General features: G+C 64.4%; 2 non-coding genes across 2 annotated transcripts in view; both read right to left on the bottom strand.

Annotated features, from left to right (window-relative positions):
* LOC132931456 (large subunit ribosomal RNA) overlaps nucleotides 1-2082 on the bottom strand; it is a 4198-nt gene extending 2116 nt beyond the window's left edge. Inside the window, exon 1 of the ribosomal RNA XR_009662635.1 lies at nucleotides 1-2082. This exon is cut by the window's left edge and continues 2116 nt beyond it. This is a non-coding gene — a ribosomal RNA (large subunit ribosomal RNA).
* A 371-nt stretch (nucleotides 2083-2453) lies between these two features.
* LOC132931475 (5.8S ribosomal RNA) lies at nucleotides 2454-2611 on the bottom strand. Its single transcript, XR_009662652.1, has one exon. It is a non-coding gene; the product is annotated as a 5.8S ribosomal RNA (ribosomal RNA).
* Nucleotides 2612-10503: the final 7892 nt, after the last annotated feature.

Raw genomic sequence — 10503 nt, forward strand, 5'->3', positions numbered from 1 at the left:
AACGAGCGGTGCTCTTCGCGCTCGCGTCCCTATCGCCCGGCTAGAGGATTCCAGGGACGTACAACGCTCACAGAGAAAAGAGAACTCTTCCCGGACCCCCCGGCGGCTTCTTCGAGTTCATTCCGGTCGCCCGGACGAGACAAAAGAGCCCCGAACACTAGGGAGCGGTTCCGCGTCGGGTTCCGGAATACGGACCGGATTCCCTCTCGCCCCATGGGCGATTCGAAAACGCCTTCGCCCGTGGTACGAGGATCTCTCCCCGGGCTTAGGATCGACTGACTCTTGGACAACGGCTGTTCACAAGAAACCCTTCTCCACGGCAGCCCCCGAGGGCCCCTCTCGAGTATTTGCTACTACCACCAAGATCTGCACCGACGGCGGCTCCAGGCGGTCTCGCGACCTGCCCTTCGACGCACACACCGCCGCGCCATCCTACTCGTCGGGGCTTGCCGGGACCGGCCGCCGCGAGCGACGACCGGCCCCACTATGCCGCCGACGGCCGAGTATAGGCACGACGCTCCAGCGCCATCCATTTTCAGAGCTAGTTGCTTCGGCAGGTGAGTTGTTACACACTCCTTAGCGGATTCCGACTTCCATGGCCACCGTCCTGCTGTCATCAGCAACCAACGCCTTTCATGGTCTCTGAATACGCGTCGATTTCGGCGCCTTAACTCGGCGTTCGGTTCATCCCGCAGCGCCAGTTCTGCTTACCAAAAATGGCCCACTAAGCGCCTAGGGTTCCGTCGCCGGCTTCGCACGCGGTTCACGCGGTGTACCAGGTAAAGCCGGCGATCTCACCCATTTATAGTTTGAGAATAGGTTGAGGTCGTTTCGGCCCCAATGTCCTCTAATCATTCGCTTTACCGTATGAGACATCCTCCGTGTTACGAGCGTGTTGTTACCGCGCCGTACAGCGCGGAGTCCCACCGGCGTCCGTACGCCCGCGAACGGGCGGGACACATCGGCGCCAGCTATCCTGAGGGAAACTTCGGATGGAACCAGCTACTAGATGGTTCGATTAGTCTTTCGCCCCTATACCCAGCTCAGACGATCGATTTGCACGTCAGAATCGCTGCGGACCTCCATCAGGGTTTCCCCTGACTTCATCCTGGCCAGGCATAGTTCACCATCTTTCGGGTACCAACGTGTGCGCTAAGGGTGCGCCCCCGGACGGCCGAAGCCGACCTGGCGGAGACGCCCCCGGACTGCGGACCAGCGCGACTTTGAACGCCGGTGGGTTCGGTCGCTAGGCCATCGTCCGCACCGTAAACGGTTCACTTTCATTGCGCCAAACGTGGTTTTTCATAAGATCACCGTTGACTCGCGCACACGTTAGACTCCTTGGTCCGTGTTTCAAGACGGGTCGGAAAGTAGCCCGAAACTCGTCGCCGACCGACGGGACCCCGCCTGCGACGGGGCCGCGTCGACGGTTCTTGCCGTCGGGCGAGCCGACCAGGAGCACCGGGGTTCGGCGCGAACGGTCACGCCGAGACGCGACCGCCGCGACGAACCGCCACCCGGGCCCTTCGGCCGGCGCCCAACGAGTCGCGACGTCCGCTAACCGAGCGAAAGATCCGGCCGGCGGTTAGACCGACCGTGAATTCGCCCGGCGGGGACTCGCGGGCTCTGTCCGTTTACACCCGAACGGTTTCACGTTCTTATGAACTCTCTCTTCAAAGTTCTTTTCAACTTTCCCTCACGGTACTTGTCCACTATCGGTCTCGTGGCCGTATTTAGCCTTAGATGGAGTTTACCACCCGCTTCGGGCTGCACTCTCAAGCAACCCGACTCGAAGGCGCGGTCCGATCCCGGAACGCTGTGACGGCCTCTACTGGCCTGGCACCATCTGCGGGCCATGGCCCCGTTCAAGGGAGACTTGGACCGTCACGTGCGCCCCGGCAACGAGGCCGGCCCGTACGCCACAACTCCCATACGTGCCGCGACACAAAAGTGCGCGGCGGGATTCGGCGATGGGCTTTTCCCTGTTCGCTCGCCGCTACTGGGGGAATCACGGTTGTTTTCTTTTCCTCCGCTTATTAATATGCTTAAATCCGGCGGGTAGTCCCGCCTGATCTGAGGTCGGAACGTATCGGTGTGTTTGTGTTTTTTTTCTTAACACGGCAGCCTGCGGTCCGCGCTCCGTCCGTACGGCGACCGTCCGCGTCCGCTTCTCGGAAGCCGGAGAGGTGTCTCTAGGACTCTCAGCCGACCCGGCCGCGCTCTCGCGCGGCGGGCGGACGGGGACGTGCCGTTTTACGGCGCGAGAACCCGTGACTGTTTGCCGTCACAACTTGGGCGGACGACCGGAGGCGGGCGCCGTCGCCGTCGCCGCGAGGCAGACGGCGGGGCGTCGTTCCCCGGTCGAACCGCCAATCTCGCGCAGCCGGAGCGGCCGACGGTCTCCCGTCGGACGCCTGCCGGCGGCGCATCGGTCTGGCCGAGTATCCGGTATACGACCCTCAGACAGGCGTGGCCCGGGACCCGCGGGTCACCGAGGCCGCAATGTGCGTTCGACTGGTCGATGTTCGTATAACCTGCGGATTACACGACGACGCGCAGATAGCTGCGGTCTTCATCGATCCACGAGCCAAGTGATCCGCCGTTCGGGGTCGGGTGTTTTTTTTTGTTTGTCGACGAAATTTCTGCGCCACGCGTGCGCGCGGCGCAAGGTCTTTCGACGGTAACCATCTTTCGGTCGACGCTTGGTCGGGGGTCGCGGCGCGCGGGCGGTCGGCGAGCTAGTCGCGAGCGCACGCGGCCACGGGGTCGGATTAGGCGCGCGCGAGACCGGCGTGGGACGCCGGTGCCGCGGGCCCGTCTCTAATGATCCTTCCGCAGGTTCACCTACGGAAACCTTGTTACGACTTTTACTTCCTCTAAACGGCCGAGTTCGGTCATCTTCCCGGTCGCGCGACGACCCAGCCCCCGAGGGGGCCGAATAACGCGCGTCCAGTCCGAAGACCTCACTGCGGTCGTTCAATCGGTAGTAGCGACGGGCGGTGTGTACAAAGGGCAGGGACGTAATCAACGCGAGCTGATGACTCGCGCTTACTGGGAATTCCTCGTTCACGTGGAAAAATTGCAAGCCACGATCCCTAAGCACGAAGGAGGTTCAGCGGGTTACCCGGAAGCCTGTCGGCCCAGGAATGTTAACACACGCTGATTCCTTCAGTGTAGCGCGCGTGCGGCCCAGAACATCTAAGGGCATCACAGACCTGTTATCGCTCAGTCTCGTGCGGCTATTTTCGTCCGCCGCCTGTCCCTCTAAGAAGAGTTTAAGCTCCTGGGAGCCGGCGGTAGCCCTAGTAACGTATCGTGATCCGCCGGCGACGGCCGCGAACACGGCGCGCTTCACCGCGGAGCCCGACGCACGACTGACGCGCGCCGACCAGAGGTTGCCCCCCGGCCGACACACGCCCGCCGCACGCAGGGACGCGGATGGCGCGGCCGCGCCCGACGACCGCCGTGGACGACGGGCGAACGCGTTCGGGGATACCGGGCCGAGCCGACGGAGACGCGAACACGGACGGCCGAAACCGCCCGCGCCGCGCCCACCGCCGACCCGGGTTTACCCGCCTAGTTAGCAGGACAGAGTCTCGTTCGTTATCGGAATTAACCAGACAGATCGCTCCACCAACTAAGAACGGCCATGCACCACCACCCACCGAATCAAGAAAGAGCTCTCAATCTGTCAATCTTTCCGGTGTCCGGGCCTGGTGAGGTTTCCCGTGTTGAGTCAAATTAAGCCGCAGGCTCCACTCCTGGTGGTGCCCTTCCGTCAATTCCTTTAAGTTTCAACTTTGCAATCATACTTCCCCCGGAACCGAAAAGCTTCGGTTTCCCGGAAGCTGCCCGCCGGGTCGTTAATGAAACGCCGGCGGATCGCTAGCTGGCATCGTTTACAGTTAGAACTAGGGCGGTATCTGATCGCCTTCGAACCTCTAACTTTCGTTCTTGATCATACGAGAACGTACTTGGCAAATGCTTTCGCGTCAGTTCGTCTCGAGACGATCCAAGAATTTCACCTCTAACGTCTCGGTACGAATGCCCCCGCCCGTCTCTGTTGATCATTACCTCCGGTCCCGAAAACCGGCCCGGCGGGACGCGCGGGCGACTGGCGCCCGCGGCCCGGCGGCCCGCGCACGGAAACGCCCCGGAGGGCGATTTCGCGCGCCCGCGAAGGGCGGAGATGCGCGGGACCGAGGTCTTGTTCCATTATTCCATGCGACCAGTATTCAGGGCCTTTTGACGAGACGGCCGTGAAGCCGCCCCGCCAGATTTGAGCCTGCTTTGAGCACTCTAATTTGTTCAAAGTAAACGTGTCGGCCCGCCGACGGCACTCGGTGAAGAGCACCGCGCAGCAAGATTGGAGTAGGCGGCCGCCGTCGTCGAACCCCGACGGCCAAGCGACGCGTGGCCGCGTGGCGCGCCGGAAGCACGAGACACGTGTCCGCCTGCCGACAATACGTCCGGCCGACGTGCCGGTAACTAACACCCCGAGACGGCTGACGAGCGCGACGACGGCCGCGCCGACGGGACACGTGGTCCCGCGACACGACCGGCCGCGACACGCCGGACCGCCAGGGTGGTCCGGCACCGCCCAGACACAGATCCGACTACGAGCTTTTTAACCGCAACAACTTTAATATACGCTATTGGAGCTGGAATTACCGCGGCTGCTGGCACCAGACTTGCCCTCCAATTGATCCTCGTTTAAAGGTTTTAAAGTGTTCTCATTCCGATTACGGGGCCTCGGATGAGTCCCGTATCGTTATTTTTCGTCACTACCTCCCCGTTCCGGGAGTGGGTAATTTGCGCGCCTGCTGCCTTCCTTGGATGTGGTAGCCGTTTCTCAGGCTCCCTCTCCGGAATCGAACCCTGATTCCCCGTTACCCGTTACCACCACGGTAGGCATGGAACCTACCGTCGACAGTTGATAAGGCAGACATTTGAAAGATGCGTCGCCGGTACGGAGACCGTGCGATCAGCTCGAAGTTATTCAGAGTCACCAGGTCTTTGCGCGGGCCGCGATCGGGACGCGCACGAAGCGCGCCGCGACGGGCCGGTTTTGATCTAATAAAAGCGTTCCTCCCGCACGCGACACCCGAGGGCGCCGCGACGGTCGGAACTCTGTCGGCATGTATTAGCTCTAGAATTACCACAGTTATCCAAGTAACTTGGGTACGATCTAAGGAACCACAACTGATTTAATGAGCCTTTCGCGGTTTCACCTTAATGCGGCTTGCACTGAGACATGCATGGCTTAATCTTTGAGACAAGCATATGACTACTGGCAGGATCAACCAGGGATCTCGGTTTTACAACAACTGCGCCCCGTGTGACGCGCGCGCTGACGCACGACGCGACACCCGGGACGCGTGCTTCCGAGCGCCGGTCCGCCCGGGGGCGGGCCGACGCCGAGGGCGGTCGCACGACAGCGAGACCGCTGGGGTCCCGGCGTGCGACCGACCGCGGTTCGTGTGAGAATACGAGGGCCCGACGGGAGCGCTGTGGACACGCGCGGGCACCCGACCCGACCGCAATCGCCGCGGCCGTGATGGCGTTGGCTAGAGCGGCCGACTTGTGGCGGGCGCCACACGCGATACGCACCCGTCGCAACGTAACTCGCGTTGACGAGAGTTGAGGGAGACCGGCGGACCGCCGTCCTGTGCGGACGGCACCCGCCGGAATCGCCTCTCTCGCCCGTTTTGTAAAGGTCCCCAGCCGAGATCGTGGGGGAAGCCGGGACGCGACGCGAAGTCCGTCGTCCCGGGGCTTCGCCCCGGCGACCGCCGGGCACGGCGACGATGGCCGGCCGCGGCGGGAATGTTCTGGCGTCGAGAGTTCGTATCTTGCGAAACGGTAACGGGAGTCGTCATCGGTTGAGCGATGTGTGTCGCGCTGCCGACCCACCGGTAGGAGGGCCCGCAGCGCCAGTCGAGGTTTGCCACTCGGCGTGCGAGATGGGTCGGTCGCCGAAACGTGGACGGATACCAACTCGGCGCCGATGCCGGGCACGCCCTCGCCAAGAACTGGCGGGGCGAGAACGGCACGGCTGAGTTGGACGCGTCGGCTTCGGCGTCGCCCGTGGCTTTGCTGTCGTGTACCGTGATCGGTGATCCGACGGCCGGCTGATCGCCGACCGACCGACCGGCCGCTCACAAATATACAAAAACTCGGGTCCAACCGTCCGCCATGCAAAACCGCACGTGCGTAGCGGTCATCGCGCCGGGGACGCGGTCCACGCGTCCATGACGGTGCGTAGCGGTGTTCCGGGTACTCGTGTCGACGCGCGTAGCGGCGTGCCGAGGTCGGACCGTAAACTGAAAAAATGTCGAAAACCCTACGACCGATATCACTTTCGGATAGGTTTAGACGATTCCGACGAGAATACCTCTGAGGTTCGTCGACGTAAAAACAACCGGTAACGAGTATTCCGCTGGCAACGAAAAGAAGTTAAAAATTCGATTTCGACGTCGGCCGAACTCGAAAACGCCCGGGATGCCGGTACGTGACCTACCCCGACACCGCGGACTACCGCGTTACTCGATCCTAGAAAAATTTTTTTTTTCCAAATCTAAACCCGTCGCGACGGCCGTACCCGCCGCGGCACCGGTACGGGACGACGACCGCCGTGCCCGGACCGCGGAGGTCGGACTCGGGGAAAAAAAAAAATTTTCAATCTCGACGCGTCCGCCGTGACCGACGCGTACGACGCGTACCCGGACCGTAGGTCAGCGTCCGGAGAGCCGCGGGAAAAAAAAAATTTCGACACGGCAGAGGTGCCGCGCTCCGCCGGCGACGCGATACGGGCACAGGGCAAGCGCCACGGTCGGGTCCGCGGTCTCCGGGTGACTTACGGGGAAAATGAAATTTCACCGCCTACGCCCCCGTGCGCCGAGGGTTACCGGGGACCGGACGACCGCTCCGCCGGGGCCGCGGTCGGGGTCCCGGGGAAAAAAAAAAAAAATTTTTAAACTCGACGCGACCGCCGCGACCGACGCGTACGACGCGTGCCTACACCGACCGTGGGCGCCCGGATCGCCGGAGGAGGAAAAAAATTTTCGAACCCGGCCGAGGGGGCAGCGCTCCGCGGGCGACCGCCGGGGTACCGGGCGACCCGCGGAGAAAATCAGATTTCGCCGTCAGCGTGCCGTGCCCGACGGGGAACCGGCGAACCGACGACCGCACCGCCGGGTCGGAGAAAAAAAAAAAAAATTATTTTTCATCCCGAGTCCGCGCGGTCGACCGACGCGAACGACGCGTGCCGCGACCCACGGCGGGCGTCCGGAGCGCAGGTGGAGAAAAAAAATTTTTCGGCCCGTCCGGGCGACGACGGCACGGCGCTCGCCGGTCGCGGTTCCCGCGGGAAACTTCGCCGGGGGACGACGTCTCACGGTCCCCGCGGCTGACCCGGCGCCGGCGAACCCAACACCCGGCGGACCTTAGCGGTCCTAAGAGCGCGCCCCGTAGACGTGGTGCGTAGCGGTACGCACCAAATACTCACGCCCGTGCGTAGTGGTGCCGCAACTCCCTCACTGTCCTTATCCTTTTCCCGGGCACGGGCGGACCCCGAGTACCGGGACCCCCTCGGGAGCCGGCCGACGCGTACGGTCCGCGTCCCCGGGCCCGCTACCCGGCGGGATCCGATTCCGCCGCCTACGCCCCCGTGCGCCGAGGGTTACCGGGGACCGGACGACCGCTCCGCCGGGGCCGCGGTCGGGGTCCCGGGGAAAAAAAAAAAAAATTTTTAAACTCGACGCGACCGCCGCGACCGACGCGTACGACGCGTGCCTACACCGACCGTGGGCGCCCGGATCGCCGGAGGAGGAAAAAAATTTTCGACCCGGCCGAGGGGCAGCGCTCCGCGGGCGACCGCCGGGGTACCGGGCGACCCGCGGAGAAAATCAGATTTCGCCGTCAGCCGTGCCGTGCCCCGACGGGGAACCGGCGAACCGACGACCGCACCGCCGGGTCGGAGAAAAAAAAAAAAAAATTATTTTTCATCCCGAGTCCGCGCGGTCGACCGACGCGAACGACGCGTGCCGCGACCCACGGCGGGCGTCCGGAGCGCAGGTGGAGAAAAAAAATTTTTCGGCCCGTCCGGGCGACGACGGCACGGCGCTCGCCGGTCGCGGTTCCCGCGGGAAACTTCGCCGGGGGACGACGCCTCACGGTCCCCGCGGCTGACCCGGCGCCGGCGAACCCAACACCCCGGCGGACCTTAGCGGTCCTAAGAGCGCGCCCCGTAGACGTGGTGCGTAGCGGTACGCACCAAATACTCACGCCGTGCGTAGTGGTGCCGCAACTCCCTCACTGTCCTTATCCTTTTCCCGGGCACGGGCGACCCCGAGTACCGGGACCCCTCGGGAGCCGGCCGACGCGTACGGTCCGCGGTCCCCGGGCCCGCTACCCGGCGGGATCCGATTCCGCCGCCTACGCCCCCCGTGCGCCGAGGGTTACCGGGGACCGGACGACCGCTCCGCCGGGGCCGCGGTCGGGGTCCCGGGGAAAAAAAAAAATAATTTTTAAACTCGACGCGACCCGCCGCGACCGACGCGTACGACGCGTGCCTACACCGACCGTGGGCGCCCGGATCGCCGGAGGAGGAAAAAAATTTTCGACCCGGCCGAGGGGCAGCGCTCCGCGGGCGACCGCCGGGGTACCGGGCGACCCGCGGAGAAAATCAGATTTCGCCGTCAGCGTGCCGTGCCCGACGGGGAACCGGCGAACCGACGACCGCACCGCCGGGTCGGAGAAAAAAAAAAAAAAATTATTTTTCATCCCGAGTCCGCGCGGTCGACCGACGCGAACGACGCGTGCCGCGACCCACGGCGGGCGTCCGGAGCGCAGGTGGAGAAAAAAAATTTTTCGCGCCCGTCCGGGCGACGACGGCACGGCGCTCGCCGGTCGCGGTTCCCGCGGGAAACTTCGCCGGGGACGACGTCTCACGGTCCCCGCGGCTGACCCGGCGCCGGCGAACCCAACACCCGGCGGACCTTAGCGGTCCTAAGAGCGCGCCCCGTAGACGTGGTGCGTAGCGGTACGCACCAAATACTCACGCCGTGCGTAGTGGTGCCGCAACTCCCTCACTGTCCTTATCCTTTTCCCGGGCACGGGCGACCCCGAGTACCGGGACCCCTCGGGAGCCGGCCGACGCGTACGGTCCGCGGTCCCCGGGCCCGCTACCCGGCGGGATCCGATTCCGCCGCCTACGCCCCCGTGCGCCGAGGGTTACCGGGGGACCGGACGACCGCTCCGCCGGGGCCGCGGTCGGGGGTCCCGGGGAAAAAAAAAAAAATTTTTAAACTCGACGCGACCGCCGCGACCGACGCGTACGACGCGTGCCTACACCGACCGTGGGCGCCCGGATCGCCGGAGGAGGAAAAAAATTTTCGACCCGGCCGAGGGGCAGCGCTCCGCGGGCGACCGCCGGGGGTACCCGGGCGACCCGCGGAGAAAATCAGATTTCGCCGTCAGCGTGCCGTGCCCGACGGGGAACCGGCGAACCGACGACCGCACCGCCGGGTCGGAGAAAAAAAAAAAAAATTATTTTTCATCCCGAGTCCGCGCGGTCGACCGACGCGAACGACGCGTGCCGCGACCCACGGCGGGGCGTCCGGAGCGCAGGTGGAGAAAAAAAATTTTTCGGCCCGTCCGGGCGACGACGGCACGGCGCTCGCCGGTCGCGGTTCCCGCGGGAAACTTCGCCGGGGACGACGTCTCACGGTCCCCCGCGGCTGACCCGGCGCCGGCGAACCCAACACCCGGCGGGACCTTAGCGGTCCTAAGAGCGCGCCCCGTAGACGTGGTGCGTAGCGGTACGCACCAAATACTCACGCCGTGCGTAGTGGTGCCGCAACTCCCTCACTGTCCTTATCCTTTCCCGGGCACGGGCGACCCCGAGTACCGGGACCCCTCGGGAGCCGGCCGACGCGTACGGTCCGCGGTCCCCGGGCCCGCTACCCGGCGGGATCCGATTCCCGCCGCCTACGCCCCCCGTGCGCCGAGGGTTACCGGGGACCGGACGACCGCTCCGCCGGGGCCGCGGTCGGGGTCCCGGGGAAAAAAAAAAAAATTTTTAAACTCGACGCGACCGCCGCGACCGACGCGTACGACGCGTGCCTACACCGACCGTGGGCGCCCGGATCGCCGGAGGAGGAAAAAAATTTTCGACCCGGCCGAGGGGCAGCGCTCCGCGGGCGACCGCCGGGGTACCGGGCGACCCGCGGAGAAAATCAGATTTCGCCGTCAGCGTGCCGTGCCCGACGGGGAACCGGCGAACCGACGACCGCACCGCCGGGTCGGAGAAAAAAAAAAAAAAATTATTTTTCATCCCGAGTCCGCGCGGTCGACCGACGCGAACGACGCGTGCCGCGACCCACGGGCGGGCGTCCGGAGCGCAGGTGGAGAAAAAAAATTTTTTCGGCCCGTCCGGGCGACGACGGCACGGCGCTCGCCGGTCGCGGTTCCCGCGGGAAACTTCGCCGGGGGACGACGTCT

Source organism: Rhopalosiphum padi, unplaced genomic scaffold (assembly GCF_020882245.1).
Source record: "Rhopalosiphum padi isolate XX-2018 unplaced genomic scaffold, ASM2088224v1 scaffold1, whole genome shotgun sequence".
Taxonomy (NCBI): Eukaryota; Metazoa; Arthropoda; class Insecta; order Hemiptera; family Aphididae; genus Rhopalosiphum; species Rhopalosiphum padi.